Source organism: Salmo salar, chromosome ssa03, assembly GCF_905237065.1.
Source record: "Salmo salar chromosome ssa03, Ssal_v3.1, whole genome shotgun sequence".
Lineage (NCBI taxonomy): Eukaryota > Metazoa > Chordata > Actinopteri > Salmoniformes > Salmonidae > Salmo > Salmo salar.
This window is the reverse complement of record NC_059444.1, coordinates 8,594,268-8,608,217: the sequence shown is the minus strand read 5'-3', so window position 1 is coordinate 8,608,217 and position 13,950 is coordinate 8,594,268.

The following is a 13,950-nucleotide window of genomic DNA, read 5'->3' as shown; positions in this document are numbered from 1 at the left end:
GTAGGTTTTAACTCCAACACTGTTCCTGGAGAGCTACCCTCCTGTAGGTTTTAACTCCAACCCTGTTCCTGGAGATCTACTGTCCTGTAGGTTTACACTCCAACCCTGTTCCTGGAGAGATACTGTCCTGTAGGTTTTAACTCCAACCCTGTCCCTGGAGATCTACTGTCCTGTAGGTTTACACTCCACCCTGTTCCTGGAGATCTACTGTCCTGTAGGTTTTAACTCCAACCCTGTTCCTGGAGAGTAGCTCCAGGAACAAGGTTGGAGTTAAAACCTACAGGACAGTAGCTCTCCAGGAACAGGGTTGGAGTTAAAACCTACAGGACGGTAGCTCTCCAGGAACAGGGTTGGAGTTAAAACCTACAGGACAGTAGCTCTCCAGGAACAGGGTTGGAGTTAAAACCTACAGGACGGTAGCTCTCCAGGAACAGGTTTGGAGTTAAAACCTACAGGAGGGTAGCTCTCCAGGAACAGGGTTAGAGAGCCTTGGACTAGTGGATCTAGTGCTCAGATCAATGCATTTGGAATTTGATTCAAAGGTGCAGTTCCCAGAAGTGGAGTTGTCACTTAATCCAATGGATGGGAATCCTTATCATTGCATGTAGTTCTAATTAAATTATAATTGTTCAAGTTAATTTGTTCTTAAATGTAGGACATCAAATAATCACATTCGGATGAGTTGACTGCAATATGGCAGCAGTACTTCAGTCAACGTCAGTCAATATCAGCAAAGGATATTGGTTATTAGTGAAGTGTCAGTAAAGTGTTTCTGAAAAACAACTACCGTAATTTCCGGACTATTAAGCGCACCTGAATATAAGCCGCACCCACTGAATTAAATTTTTATTTTTTTATTTTGAACATAAATAAGCCGCACATGTCTATAAGCCGCAGGTGCCTACCGGAACATTGAAACAAATTAACTTTACACAGGCTTTAACGAAACACGGCTTGTAACAAAAATAAATAGGCTTTAACGAAACACGGCTTGTAACAAAAATAAATAGGCTTTAACGAAACACGGCTTGTAACAAAAATAAATAGGCTTTAACGAAACACGGCTTGTAACAAAAATAAATAGGCTTTAACGAAACACGGCTTGTGACAAAAATAAATAGGCTTTAACGAAACACGGCATGTAACAAAAAATTAAAAAAATAGCAGTAAGCTTTAGTTGTCTTTTTGCACTGAGTCAATTCCTCACGCTGCTGTTTCCAACGTCTTATCATCGACTCATTAAGACCAAGCTCCCGTGCAGCAGCTCTATTTCCTTTTCCAACAGCCAGATCAATCGCCTTCAACTTGAAAGCTGCATCATATGCATTTCTCCGTGTCTTTGCCATGATGAGGGTGACAAAATGACTACCGTAATCAGAAGGATGGGAAGTTTGAGAGCGCTCGATTTAATCTAAACAGTAAACAAAAAAGTTGTTTGACCGTAACCCGTTCGGCAATTTCATTGGTCTAATGAAAGCTTCATGCCGCCAAAAAACTGAGCACGTCACAGAATGTGTTATTAAAAAAATAAATAATTGAAAGCGGGTAAAATCCATATATTAGCCGCGTCATTGTTTAAGCCGCGAGGTTCAAAGCCTGGGAAAAAAGTTGCGGCTTATAGTCCGGAATTTACGGTAAACCATTAAAACACACCAAGACAAACAACAATATGGACTGTATAATTAATTTAATTTCAGATTAATGATCATTACGTGAACATTAACAGACAATACGGATAGTCCAACAATTTATAGACGGTAAGTAGATAAATCCTTAAATGTTGATGTGCAGTAAAAAAAATAGATGCCATCCCCATACATACTATTATACACAGACATAACTTACAAACTTTCAAGCACTCAATTGCTACTGTACTTTAGTGCTACTAGATCAAATGTATGCATTCTACAAATTCTGTATCATAAAAATACATATCTTGAAAAACAATGAATTTAGCTGCCAAATATATCTGCGAACTTGTCTCCATTAGTCTGACAATTGGGCAGAAAATATGTACATTAAGACATTCCAAGAACAGTGTCGGAAATGTACAAATCTTTATAAATCTATAACTCACTAAGTTTTACTAAGTTATAACATATACGTACTTTCTCCCGGTCTGCAGCCAGAGAGAGATGGTAGGGCTCTTATTGAAGACGTCGTATCTCCAGCATTTCCTCTAGAGACTGAAATCAATACAGGGACAGGAATAAACAAAGCCATTCAGATTGTTAAATTACAGGAAGAATCCTTTAACTAATATTATACTTTATAATTTGATCATAAAAGTGGTCAAGGTCATTTAACATTCCAAACCTCTAGTGTCACTGAAGCTTGAGGTGAGTCAACAGGGAGGCCTATCTCCATAGGCAGAGTCTCTACCTCCGAGGTTGTCTCCTCCCTTACAGTTTCCTTTAACATAAAATTACAAGAAAACACTAGTTACTCAAATACTTTCTTTCTTTTGAATACAGATTCTTTAAAAATGTATTCACTACCTCCCCTTTCCTAACCAGTGGCAATTTTAGCATGTACATCTTGCCAGCAAAGCCACTACACAACAGAACATTAAACAATACATTAATTGCACTTTAATGGTGACAAATGGTGCCCATAAAGCTGTCCCAACAGCAGAGTCCAAACACCTTACCATGGCTACACCTGGCTATCAGCGGAGGCTTGTCTGGCAGCGAAACAGTTCATTCAGCCTCATTTACTGAATGACAGCTGATATGGCTGACTTGCTTAAACAAATGTGGTTTCTACTGACAATTGAGATTTACAAATTATTGCATAAGGGGACAACGAGCAGAGAAGAGGCCATCCGTAATTTCGATTAAGACATTAATGAGCGAGCTAGGACGGATGTAGTCAATATAACCATTTGTTCAGTGCTTTTGAAATGTACAGCGACAGAAAAAAAAAGACTTGCGCCTCCTTCACCACACTGTCTGTGTGTGTGAACTATTTCAGTTTGTCAGTGATATGTACGCCTGTCACGTCCTGACCATAGTAAGTTGTTATTTTCTATGGTGGTGTAGGTCAGGGTGTGACAGGGGGGTTTTCTAGTTTAGTTTTTCTATGTTGTTATGTTCTAGTTTTGTATTTCTATGTTGGGTTGTTCTCATTTTGTATTTCTGTTGGGCTGTGTTTGGGATGATCTCCAATTAGAGACAGCTGGTCATCGTTGTCTCTAATTGGAGGTCATATTTAAGTTGGTGTTTGTCCCACCTGGGTTTGTGGGAGATTAATTTTGAGTAGTGTATGTTTCACCTCTGCGTCACGGTTTGTTGTTTTTTTGTCATTCAGTTTATTTATGTATTGCATAGTTTCACAGTATAAATAAAATGTGGAACGACACACACACTGCACTTTGGTCCGCTCATCCTTGCGACAACCGTGACAACGCCGAATAACTCTTACACCCTACAGTAAGCTGTGGATCACGAGAGAACCTTCATAAATCAGCAGGATGTTAATAACCTATTTATTGACACTTTATGCAGTATCCTGTAATACTTCATTCATAACACATCCATAAAGACTACAGTATATCGCATGACGCTGTACTTAATTTAAAGTCAGACACCTTTGGTAATTTAGAACAGTGGTTCCTAACCTTTTTTGGTTATCATACCACCACCTGAATTTTGCTCTGCCCGGGGTACCCATAAAGTATCCCCTCATGTGCATTTTACCAGTAGCCCTCATTAGTTTTTTCAAGTACCCCCTGTGGATAGGCCAAGTGTCCTAGTACCCCTGGTTGGGAACCACTGAATTATAACGGATACATAAATGCCTTTTGTTATATGACGCTGTACTTACTATAAAGTCAGACACCTTTGGTCATTCATAACATACATAAAAGGCTTAGTGATGTAAACACGAATATATTAACACTTAACCTGTTGGGGCTAGGGGGCAGTATTTGCACGGCCAGATAAAAAACGTACCCGATTTAAACTGGTTACTACTCTTGCCCAGAAACGAGAATATGCATATAATTAGTAGATTTGGATAGAAAACACTCTAAAGTTTCTAAAACTGTTTGAATGGTGTCTGTGAGTATAACAGAACTCATATGGCAGGCCAAAACCTGAGAAGATTCCATACAGGAAGTGCCCTGTCTGACAATTTGTTGTCCTTCTGTTGCATCTCTATTGAAAATACAGCATATGTGCTGTAACGTGACATTTTCTAAGGCTTCCATTGGCTCTCTAAAGCCGCCAGAAAGTGGAATGGGGTGTCTGCTGTCTCTGGGCAAAGAACTGCAGCAGAATTTGTAAGTGGTCAGCCTGGGGACAGTGAGACTGAGATGCGCGTTCACGAGACTACTCCATTTTTTTCTTTCAGCCTTTGAATGAATACAACGTTGCCCGGTTGGCATATTATCGCTATTTTACAAGTAAAATAGCATAACAATTGATTTTAAACAGCGTTTGACATGCTTCTAAGTACGGTAATGGAATATTTTCAATTGTTTTGTCACGAAATGCGCTTGCGCGTCACCCTTCGGATAGTGACCTCAACGCACAAACAAAACGGAGATATTTGAATATAACTATGGATTATTTGGAACCAAAACAACATTTGTTGTTGAAGTAGAAGTCCTGGGAGTGCATTCTGACGAAGAACAGCAAAGATAATCCAATTTTTCTAATAGTAATTCTGAGTTTAGTGAGCCCCAAACTTGGTGGGTGTCAAAATAGCTAGCCGTGATGGCCGAGCTATGTACCCAGAATATTGCAAAATGTGCTTTCGCCAAAAAGCTATTTTAAAATCTGACACCGCGATTGCATAAAGGAGTTCTGTATCTATAATTCTTAAAATAATTGTTATGTATTTTGTCAACGTTTATCATGAGTAATTTAGTAAATTCACCAGAAGTTTTCGGTGGGTATGCTAGTTCTGAACATCACATGCTAATGTAAAAAGCTAGTTTTTGATATAAATATGAACTTGATTGAACAAAACATGCATGTATTGTATAACATAATGTCCTAGGAGTGTCATCTGATGTAGATCATCAAAGGTTAGTGCTGCATTTAGCTGTGGTTTTGGTTTTTGTGACATATATGCTTGCTTTGAAAATGGCTGTGTGATTATTTTTGGCAGGGTACTCTCCTGACATAATCTAATGTTTTGCTTTCGCTGTAAAGCCTATTTGAAATCAGACAATGTGGTTAGATTAACGAGAGTCTTGTCTTTAAAATGGTGTAAAATAGTCATATGTTTGAGAAATTGAAGTTATTGCATTTTTGAGGTATTTGTATTTCGCGCCACGCGATTCCACTGGCTGTTGACTAGGGTGGGACGCAAACGTTATCACTAACAGCTAAACAAATAAACATTAAATACATGTTTAAACCATAGATTTCCTTTTATTTGTACATTTTTAAAACAATACAAATAAATTATGTTTTCAGAAAGTCCAGCAATGCAATTACATTGAACATTACACAGGGCTGTGAATAGTGTAGCTTATCCCTGAGCTGGCAGATAAATGGTTCATGGATGTTGCATGTTGGTTCCAACCTTAAAAGTAACAACAAAGAAAGTTAGCAGGTCTGTTAGGAAATGCCTTTGTCACACTATCTGGATAAGGGCATTTCAGTGCTGCGCCAGGAACTCTAAATGCGGAAATGGAAACTCCATTTGTTTCTTATTATTATATTCCTTTTTAATTTACAAATCTCATGACGTGACTATGAGACGTGGCTGTATCTAGTGGGATTTTTATTTAGCTGAGCCTGTTAGCTAGCTAGATTTCGGATAGCTAGCAATTGCTGTGAAGTCACCAAAATTATTTGAATTAACAATTGAGGTAGCTACAGTATGTAATCTAACTTATCACTCAACTACTACAAATTGAAATAATAATAAATAAAGATTAACTTACTTGATGTTCCCTGTCTTGAGGAACCACAAGTAGTTATTTGATTTTGCGAACACGTTAGCAAAACAAGTTCTTCCGGGTCACGTAATTTCGGAAATGTTCAAAGTAAAAGGCCCCCATGTAATAGTAGAAAAGTGTCAATAACCTGTATTTATTTATGATACACTGAACAAAAATATTAAACGCATAATGTAAAGTGTTGGTCCCATGTTTCATGAGCTGAAATAAAAGATCTCAGAAATGTTCCAGATGCACAAAATCTTATTTCTCCTTTGCCAAGATAATCCATCCACCTGACAGGTGTGGCATATCAAGAAGCTGATTAAGCAGCATGATTATTGCACAGGTGCACCTTGTGCTGGGGACAATAAAAGGTCACTCTAAAATGTGCAGTTTTGTCACACAACACTATGCCACAGATGTCTCAAGTTTTGAGGGAGCATGCAATTGGCATGCTGACTGCAGGAATGTCCACCAGAGCTGTTGCCAGAGATTTGAATGTTAATTTCTCTACCATAAGCCGCCTTCAACGTAGTTTTAGAGACTTTGTCAGTACGTTCAACTGGCCTCACAGACCATGTGAATGGCGTCGTGTGGACGAGCGGTTTGCTGACGTCAACGTTGTGAACAGAGTGCCCAATGGTGGTGGTGGGGTTATGGTATGGGCAGGTGTAAGCTACAGACAACGAACACAATTACATTTTAACAATGGCAATGTGAATGCAAAGAGATACCGTGACGAGATACTGAGGCCCATCGTCGTGCCATTCATGATAATGCACAGCCCCATGTTGGAAGGATCTGTACACAATTTCTGGAAGCTGAAAATGTCCCGGTTATTCTGGCCTGCATACTCACCAGACATGTCAGCCATTGAGCATGTTTGGGATGCTCTGGATTGACATGTATGACAGCATGTTCCAGTTCCCGCCAATATCCAGCAACTTTGCACAGAAATTGAAGAGGAGTGGGACAACATTCCACAGGCCACAATCAACAGCCAGATCAACTCTATGCAAAGGATATGTGTCGCGCTGCATGAGGCAAATGGTAGTGTTGGGTTCTAATTCTCAGAGTAAAATACTCTACGGACACTATGAAAGCTTAAACCAAGTTTATTCTTCCCAGAGGATCAATACAGCTGCATTAGACAAAAACATTTTCACACAAGCACTGATGTTTATCTTTTCCTCATAGGCTGAGTCTCCTCCTACACATCTGTACAAACATCGTTCTTTACTGCTAGGCAGAACACTAAGTGATACGGCCATACACTTTTATTTCTCCCTTAATGTGACCTGACCTGACCTGATCTCGACCCCCCTCCATCGCTAATCCATGGCTCTCTCCCCTTATCAATGCCTGCCACATGTGACCGCTTCCCTGCACTCAACACAAGGCTGTCATTGTGCCTGGTACCAGACTGTGTCTCTTCTCCTCCCAGAGGATCCCTCCCATAGGATCCCTGATGGCTAACAATAACATATCCTGACATAATGTAAATGTTATACATTACCTTCTCTCCCTCAGTGACATGAATAAGTATATTTCATTATTCTCAGAACCCAACAGTAGTCACACCAGATCCACACCCCTACTTAACCAACAGATGCATATCTGTATTCCCAGTCATGTGACATCCATAGATTAGGGCATAATTAATTAATTTAAATTGACTGGTTTCCTTATATGAACTGAAATCTTTGAAATTGTTGCATGTTGCGTTTATATTTTAGTTCAGTGTATATATGAAAAATAATTGTCTAAACATTAACAATGATTCATATTTGTTGATATTTAAGTGACATTTGCATTATATTTGGGTTTTATAACATGTTCTAAGGTCAAATGAATGGCCCCAATGCGAATCACTGTAAATTACAATCTAAGTTCCATAGTCATCCCCTGATGTAAAAAAAAAAAAAAAAAGTGTGAAAAAACTGGAGGAAAACCAGAAGAAAATGGATGAATTCTGAAACCTGAAAAAACTAAATAGAGAAAACGCCATTTGGGAGGAAAAAAACCCAGAAGATTATTATTGTAGAAGGCAGTTTTTAGGCAGAAGGTAATGTTTTTTTTTTGCTGTGCATGACTCCTACTTTAGCGTGTGTGTCGTCCTGCAGCACAGCATTTTGTGGAAGGTTGTGGTCAGGTCTAATATTGAATATGCACTCAAGAATGAAAGAGGTTGGCCCATCCTAGAAATGTTTTAGAGTAATATAATTAAGCAATAAGGCCTGAGGCGGTGTGGTATATGGCCTATTTACCACTGCTAAGGGCTGTTCTTATGCACGACGCAACCCAGAGTGCCTGGATACAGCCCTTAGCCGTGGTATATTGACCATATATCACAACCCCCCTGAGGTGCCTTATTGCTATTATAAAGTGATTACCAATGTAATTAGGGCAGTAAAAATAAATGTTTTGTCATACCTGTTGTATACGGTCTGATATACCACGGCTGTCAGCCAATCAGCATTCAAGGCTCAAACCACCCAGTTTATAATATTATATATAACATTTTAAGACACTTTTATCCAAAAGTTACAGTCATACGTGAATACATTTTTACGTATGGGTTGTCCCGGGAATCGAACCCACTATCCTGGCATTGCAATGCTCTGACAAGATGCATGACAGGGTTATAAATGCTTTGTGAAGCCTCAATTTAATGTGATTTATAAGACCTTTCCAAAGTGGGTACTGAGGGAACATAGGAACGACCCTGAAGTATGTGTATAAGCATATATTCTCTCTAAAACTCTTGTCAGTGTAAATTCAGTCTGAGATGCCTATGGACATGGAAAATAAAAAATAAAAAAAATAATTGTAGATTGTAGATTTTCATATTGTGATGCTTCGACCAAAAAAAGTAATCCGTTATGTAGAAGAAAAGAACGAGGGTCCGCACTCAGGTATTTGCAGTGAAAGAAATTTAGAGTAGTTTTGTTTCCCACATGTCAGAATGTTAACAGATTTGTATTTATTCATGGGAATATAAAGATGATAATGTGTTTCCTGTATGGCTGTAGTGTAAATGTGCATTATGATTCCTCTCTAAGCCTTGTTGATATGTTTATATGGAAAGTGTTTCAGCAACGTCTCCCAAGATTACTTTTAACTTATTATATCATGTTATTTATTTTTTAAATTAAACTTTCTTATTATGTAATTCTTTAATTGTTGCCTGCTTTGTCTCATACAGTACATACCACTAACCACTTTCCATTTAGGTTATTTTTTCGTATACATGGCAACTCAGATGCTGTTCCAGAAAATAACACAAGATGGCAGTGCCAAACTAGGGTTTTATCGTTTGGAGGGCGGCAAATAAACACTTGAATTATGGCCAGGTGCATTCGTTGCAGAGGGTGAAGTCACTTTTGTTGACTATTCGCATGGCATGGGGTGGGTTGGGTTGGTGAAAGCAATAATATTTATGCCTAACTAGCACTTTGTCTGTTTGCACAGGCATTTCCAAACGGCTCCTTTACTTTTTTATAAGTGCAGGTGGTGTTTGAGCTTCTTTATCCAAGCATTGTTATCCTTTTTTTTTCTGCCAATTGTTCTGCCACCTGTGTTAACTCCATACAAGTGGGGATACATGCTGTGAAGAATGAAATGTACAAAAAAAAAAAGGGTTTTGGTAAATATGGGGGGAGAAAAAGGTTGTTAAAGGGACAAAAATATTGAATTGGTCTTTGTTCATATATGGCAGGTGGTCTTTAAGTTTCTTAATTCTTGCATTGAATTGCCATCTGTGTATTGATCTGATGTAAGTGGTGATACGTGTTGGTATTGTAGCCACAACTGCATCCTGCAAAGGAGTTAGAGGAAAGATTAAAGGCTTTTCATCACAATTCACAACATTAAATACAAAACAAATAAGTAGTTAATATGTTTTTTGGTCACATATACCAGATTGGTGCAGTGAAATGTGTTGTTTTACAGGGTCAGCCATAGTAGTACAACACCCCTGAAGAAAATTATGGTTATTGTGCACCGCCATAGGGCGGCGCACAATTGGCCTAGCTTCGTCCTGGTTTGGCTGTGGTAGGCCGTCATTGTATATAACAATTTGTACTTAACTGACGAAATTAAATAAAGGTTAAATTAAATTATTTACAAAATAATACGTGCCTTGCTCAAAGGCAAAGACAGATTTTTCACCTTGTCGGCTCAGGTATTCTAAACAGCGACTTTTTAGCATTGTTTGTTTCAACATCTGTATTTTCGCATGTACATTGATCAATCTGCCAGTTGGACTGAAATAGTTGATGCCTTTTAGATGGTTTAGGTAGTGTCATATATCTTTCCAACCCTGGAAATCATTCTGAATGCAGGTTGTGGGCGAATAAATGTAAAAATGTTGGGATATCTCTACTCTGGCTAGATTCCAATAAGGATTAAACATTACTTTACATACCAGCATCACCAGCATGAGCTGGTCACCAGCATCACCATCGTAAACTGGTCACCAGCATCACCATCGTAAACTGGTCGCCAGCATCACCATCATAAACTGGTCGCCAGCATCACCATCATAAACTGGTCACCAGCATCACCATCGTAAACTGGTCACCAGCATCACCATCGTAAACTGGTCGCCAGCATCACCATCATAAACTGGTCGCCAGCATCACCATCATAAACTGGTCACCAGCATCACCATCATAAACTGGTCACCAGCATCACCATCGTAAACTGGTCGCCAGCATCACCATCGTAAACTGGTCGCCAGCATCACCATCGTAAACTGGTCGCCAGCATCACCATCGTAAACTGGTCACCAGCATCACCATCATAAACTGGTCACCAGCATCACCATCGTAAACTGGTCACCAGCATCACCATCGTAAACTGGTCACCAGCATCACCATCATAAACTGGTCACCAGCATCACCATCATAAACTGGTCACCAGGATCACCATCGTAAACTGGTCACCAGCATCACCATCGTAAACTGGTCGCCAGCATCACCATCATAAACTGGTCACCAGCATCACCATCGTAAACTGGTCACCAGCATCACCATCATAAACTGGTCACCAGCATCACCATCATAAACTGGTCAGCAGCATCAAAAAGTGTCCAAAACACAACATACAGTGCCTTCAGAAAGTATTCCTACCGCTTGACTTATTCCACTTTTTTTTTTGTTACAGCCTGAATTCAAAATGGATAAAATATATATTTTTCTCACCAATCTACACACAATACCCCATAATGACAAAGTAACAACATGTTTTTTTTTATGTTTTCAAATGTCTTGAAAATGTATTGAAATATTTTATTTACATAAGTATTCACACCCCTGAGTCAATACTTTGTAGAAGCACATTTGGCAGCAATTACAGCTGTGAGTCTTTCTGGGTAAATCTCTAACAGCTTTCCACACCTGGATTGTGCAACATTTGCACATTATTCTTCAAGCTCGGTCAAGTTGGTTGTTGATTATATGCTAGACAACAATTTTTAGGTCTTGCCATAGATTTTCAAGTAGATTTAATTCAAAACATTAACTCGGCCACTCAGGAACATTCACTGTCTTCTTGGTAAGCAACTCCATTGTAGATTTGGCCTTGTGTTTTAGTAAATTGTCCTGCTGAAATGTGAATTCATCTCCCAGTGTCTGGTGGAAAGCAGACTGAACCAGGTTTTCCTCTAGGATGCTGCTTATCTCCATTACGTTTCTTTTTTACCCTGAAAAACTCCCCAGTCCTTAATGATTACAAGCATACCCATAACGAGATGCAGCCACCACTATGCTTGAAAATATTAGAGAGTGGTACTAAGTAATGTGTTGTATTGGATTTGCCCTAAACATACCACTTTGTATTCAGGACAAAAAGTGAATTGCTTTGCAGTATTACTTAAGTGCCGAGTTGCAAACAGGATGCATATTTTGGAGTATTTGTATTCTGTACAGGGTTCCTTCTTTTCACTCTGTCATTTAGGTTAGTATTGTGGAGTAACTCAAATGTTGTTGATCCATCCTCAGTTTTCTATCACAGCCATTAAACTCTGTAACTGTTTTAAGGTCACCATTGGCCTCATGGCGATTTTCTTCCTCTCCGCAACTGAGATAGGAAGGACGCCTGTATCTTTGTAGTGACTGGGTGTATTGATACACCATCCAAAGTGTAATTAATAACTTCACCATGCTCAAAGGGATATTCAATGTTTGTTTTTCTTATTTTTTTTACACATCTACCAATAGTTGCCTTTCTTTGCGAGGCTTTGGAAAACCTCCCTGGTCTTTGTGGTTGCATCTGTGTTTGAAATTCACTGCTCGACTGAGGGACCTTACAGATACTTGTATGTGTGCTGTACAGACAACCCAGTCTTTCATTAAGAATGTACTATATGTACAAATAAGCACAGTGTTTTTATGTACTAATAGCACAAACTTATGGCGCATCGAACTCAATAACACCAGATACCTCTGATGCCACACCCCTTCTGAATCCATTTAAACTCGATGTGTCTTATTAGTACAAATAAACATAACTGCTTATTTGGTTGAAGCTAGCTAGCTATTTTATAGTGAGAACGAGGTAAGTTATTGAACAACAAATTACAAATAATCTAGCATTTTCAGTATTTCGGCCGGCATAGTTCTAAACTTTTTTATTTCAATCAGTTACGTGTATTGGTTCATCTTGTAGACGGGAAGTTATATTTATTCACTCTGGCCAACAGTATCTTGAATGCTAATGTTAGCTTTTTGGTTCCCGCCGGTTGCAAACCCAGTGAACATTGGGCCTATTTAGCTCGCTGCTTTCCTTTATTAATTATGTAAAAAAAGACAATCAATTATATCAATCGTGTAAGTACATAAAAATACTTTTTAGCGAATTATTGATGAATTTATTTCATTATTTAAAAGTGTCTGGCAGTGAGTTACGGACTGTGAAACTCAGATCTCCCATGATTCACGTATTACCGGATATGATGTTTTATCATTTGTACCCGGGCACTGACCGTTGGGTTTGTTCTTATTATACATGTGGTTGTGTTGAATACCGGACCCAACCAAAAATAAACAATTACTCTGCACAGAATACATAACATATAACAGAAGAAACTATTTATCCTTTTAATTAGATTTTCAATGGCATAGCTAGTTTATTTATGGCCTGTGTGTGTCCCATGGAAATATGATTACATAACGACACAGGTGTCTGCATATTTTAAACTGTAAACTGTAATTCTCTTTTTTGCTGTCTGCATACCAATTGTGTAAATATGAATACACAAATCTAGTTTATAAATAATAAACAGCTTTGTTCGCACCTGAGATGTTAATGAATTAAAGCAGATAAATAACAAAAATAATTGAGTGTTAATTAACTGTGGAGGCTTTGCTTTTTGCACAATATAACACACTTCCCACAAATAATGAAAATCAGCCATCCACAATATATACCAATTTACTTCTATCATGTGTGATTCTACTATATATATATATATGTCTCACAGTGGTACTTTTTCTTCGACTTATGTTCAACCAAGTAGAGAAATGAGCTTGAGCAAAGAGCGGCATGGGTGGCATTTGAGAAAGCTATCGCATTACAATTTCAACTTGTAGCTGTAAGTGATATTTCTTCCCATTTCCCCAGTATATTTTTAGGGCAGTTGAATTGTGGGTACATACCCACAATGTTGTTGTGTTGTAATTTTAATCACAGACAGATTCCAAGTCTATGTTTGATTTGAATAAATACTTTAGGATCAGAAGGAGCGAGCTGCAAAGCGACAGTCACCTGCTTCTGCCACTAGCCTTGTCCATGTCCAATGGAGAGAGAGGGACAGCAGAGGTAACAATATTTACAAAAGACCCGGACTAAAAGGTCTAAGAAGCCCTCAAGACATGATAAGTGTTATGTACCTATTTAGTCGTGTGTTTGTTTTTACGCATGTAAAGTGTAACCATTTTTTTCTAAATAGATAACATATGCCGGTCCTGGCTGCCTAATGTTAATTGTATATTATTGTCATCAAAAGTCACAGCGGAGGACATGGACCCTCCCGGAACAGGTGGCCATATAGC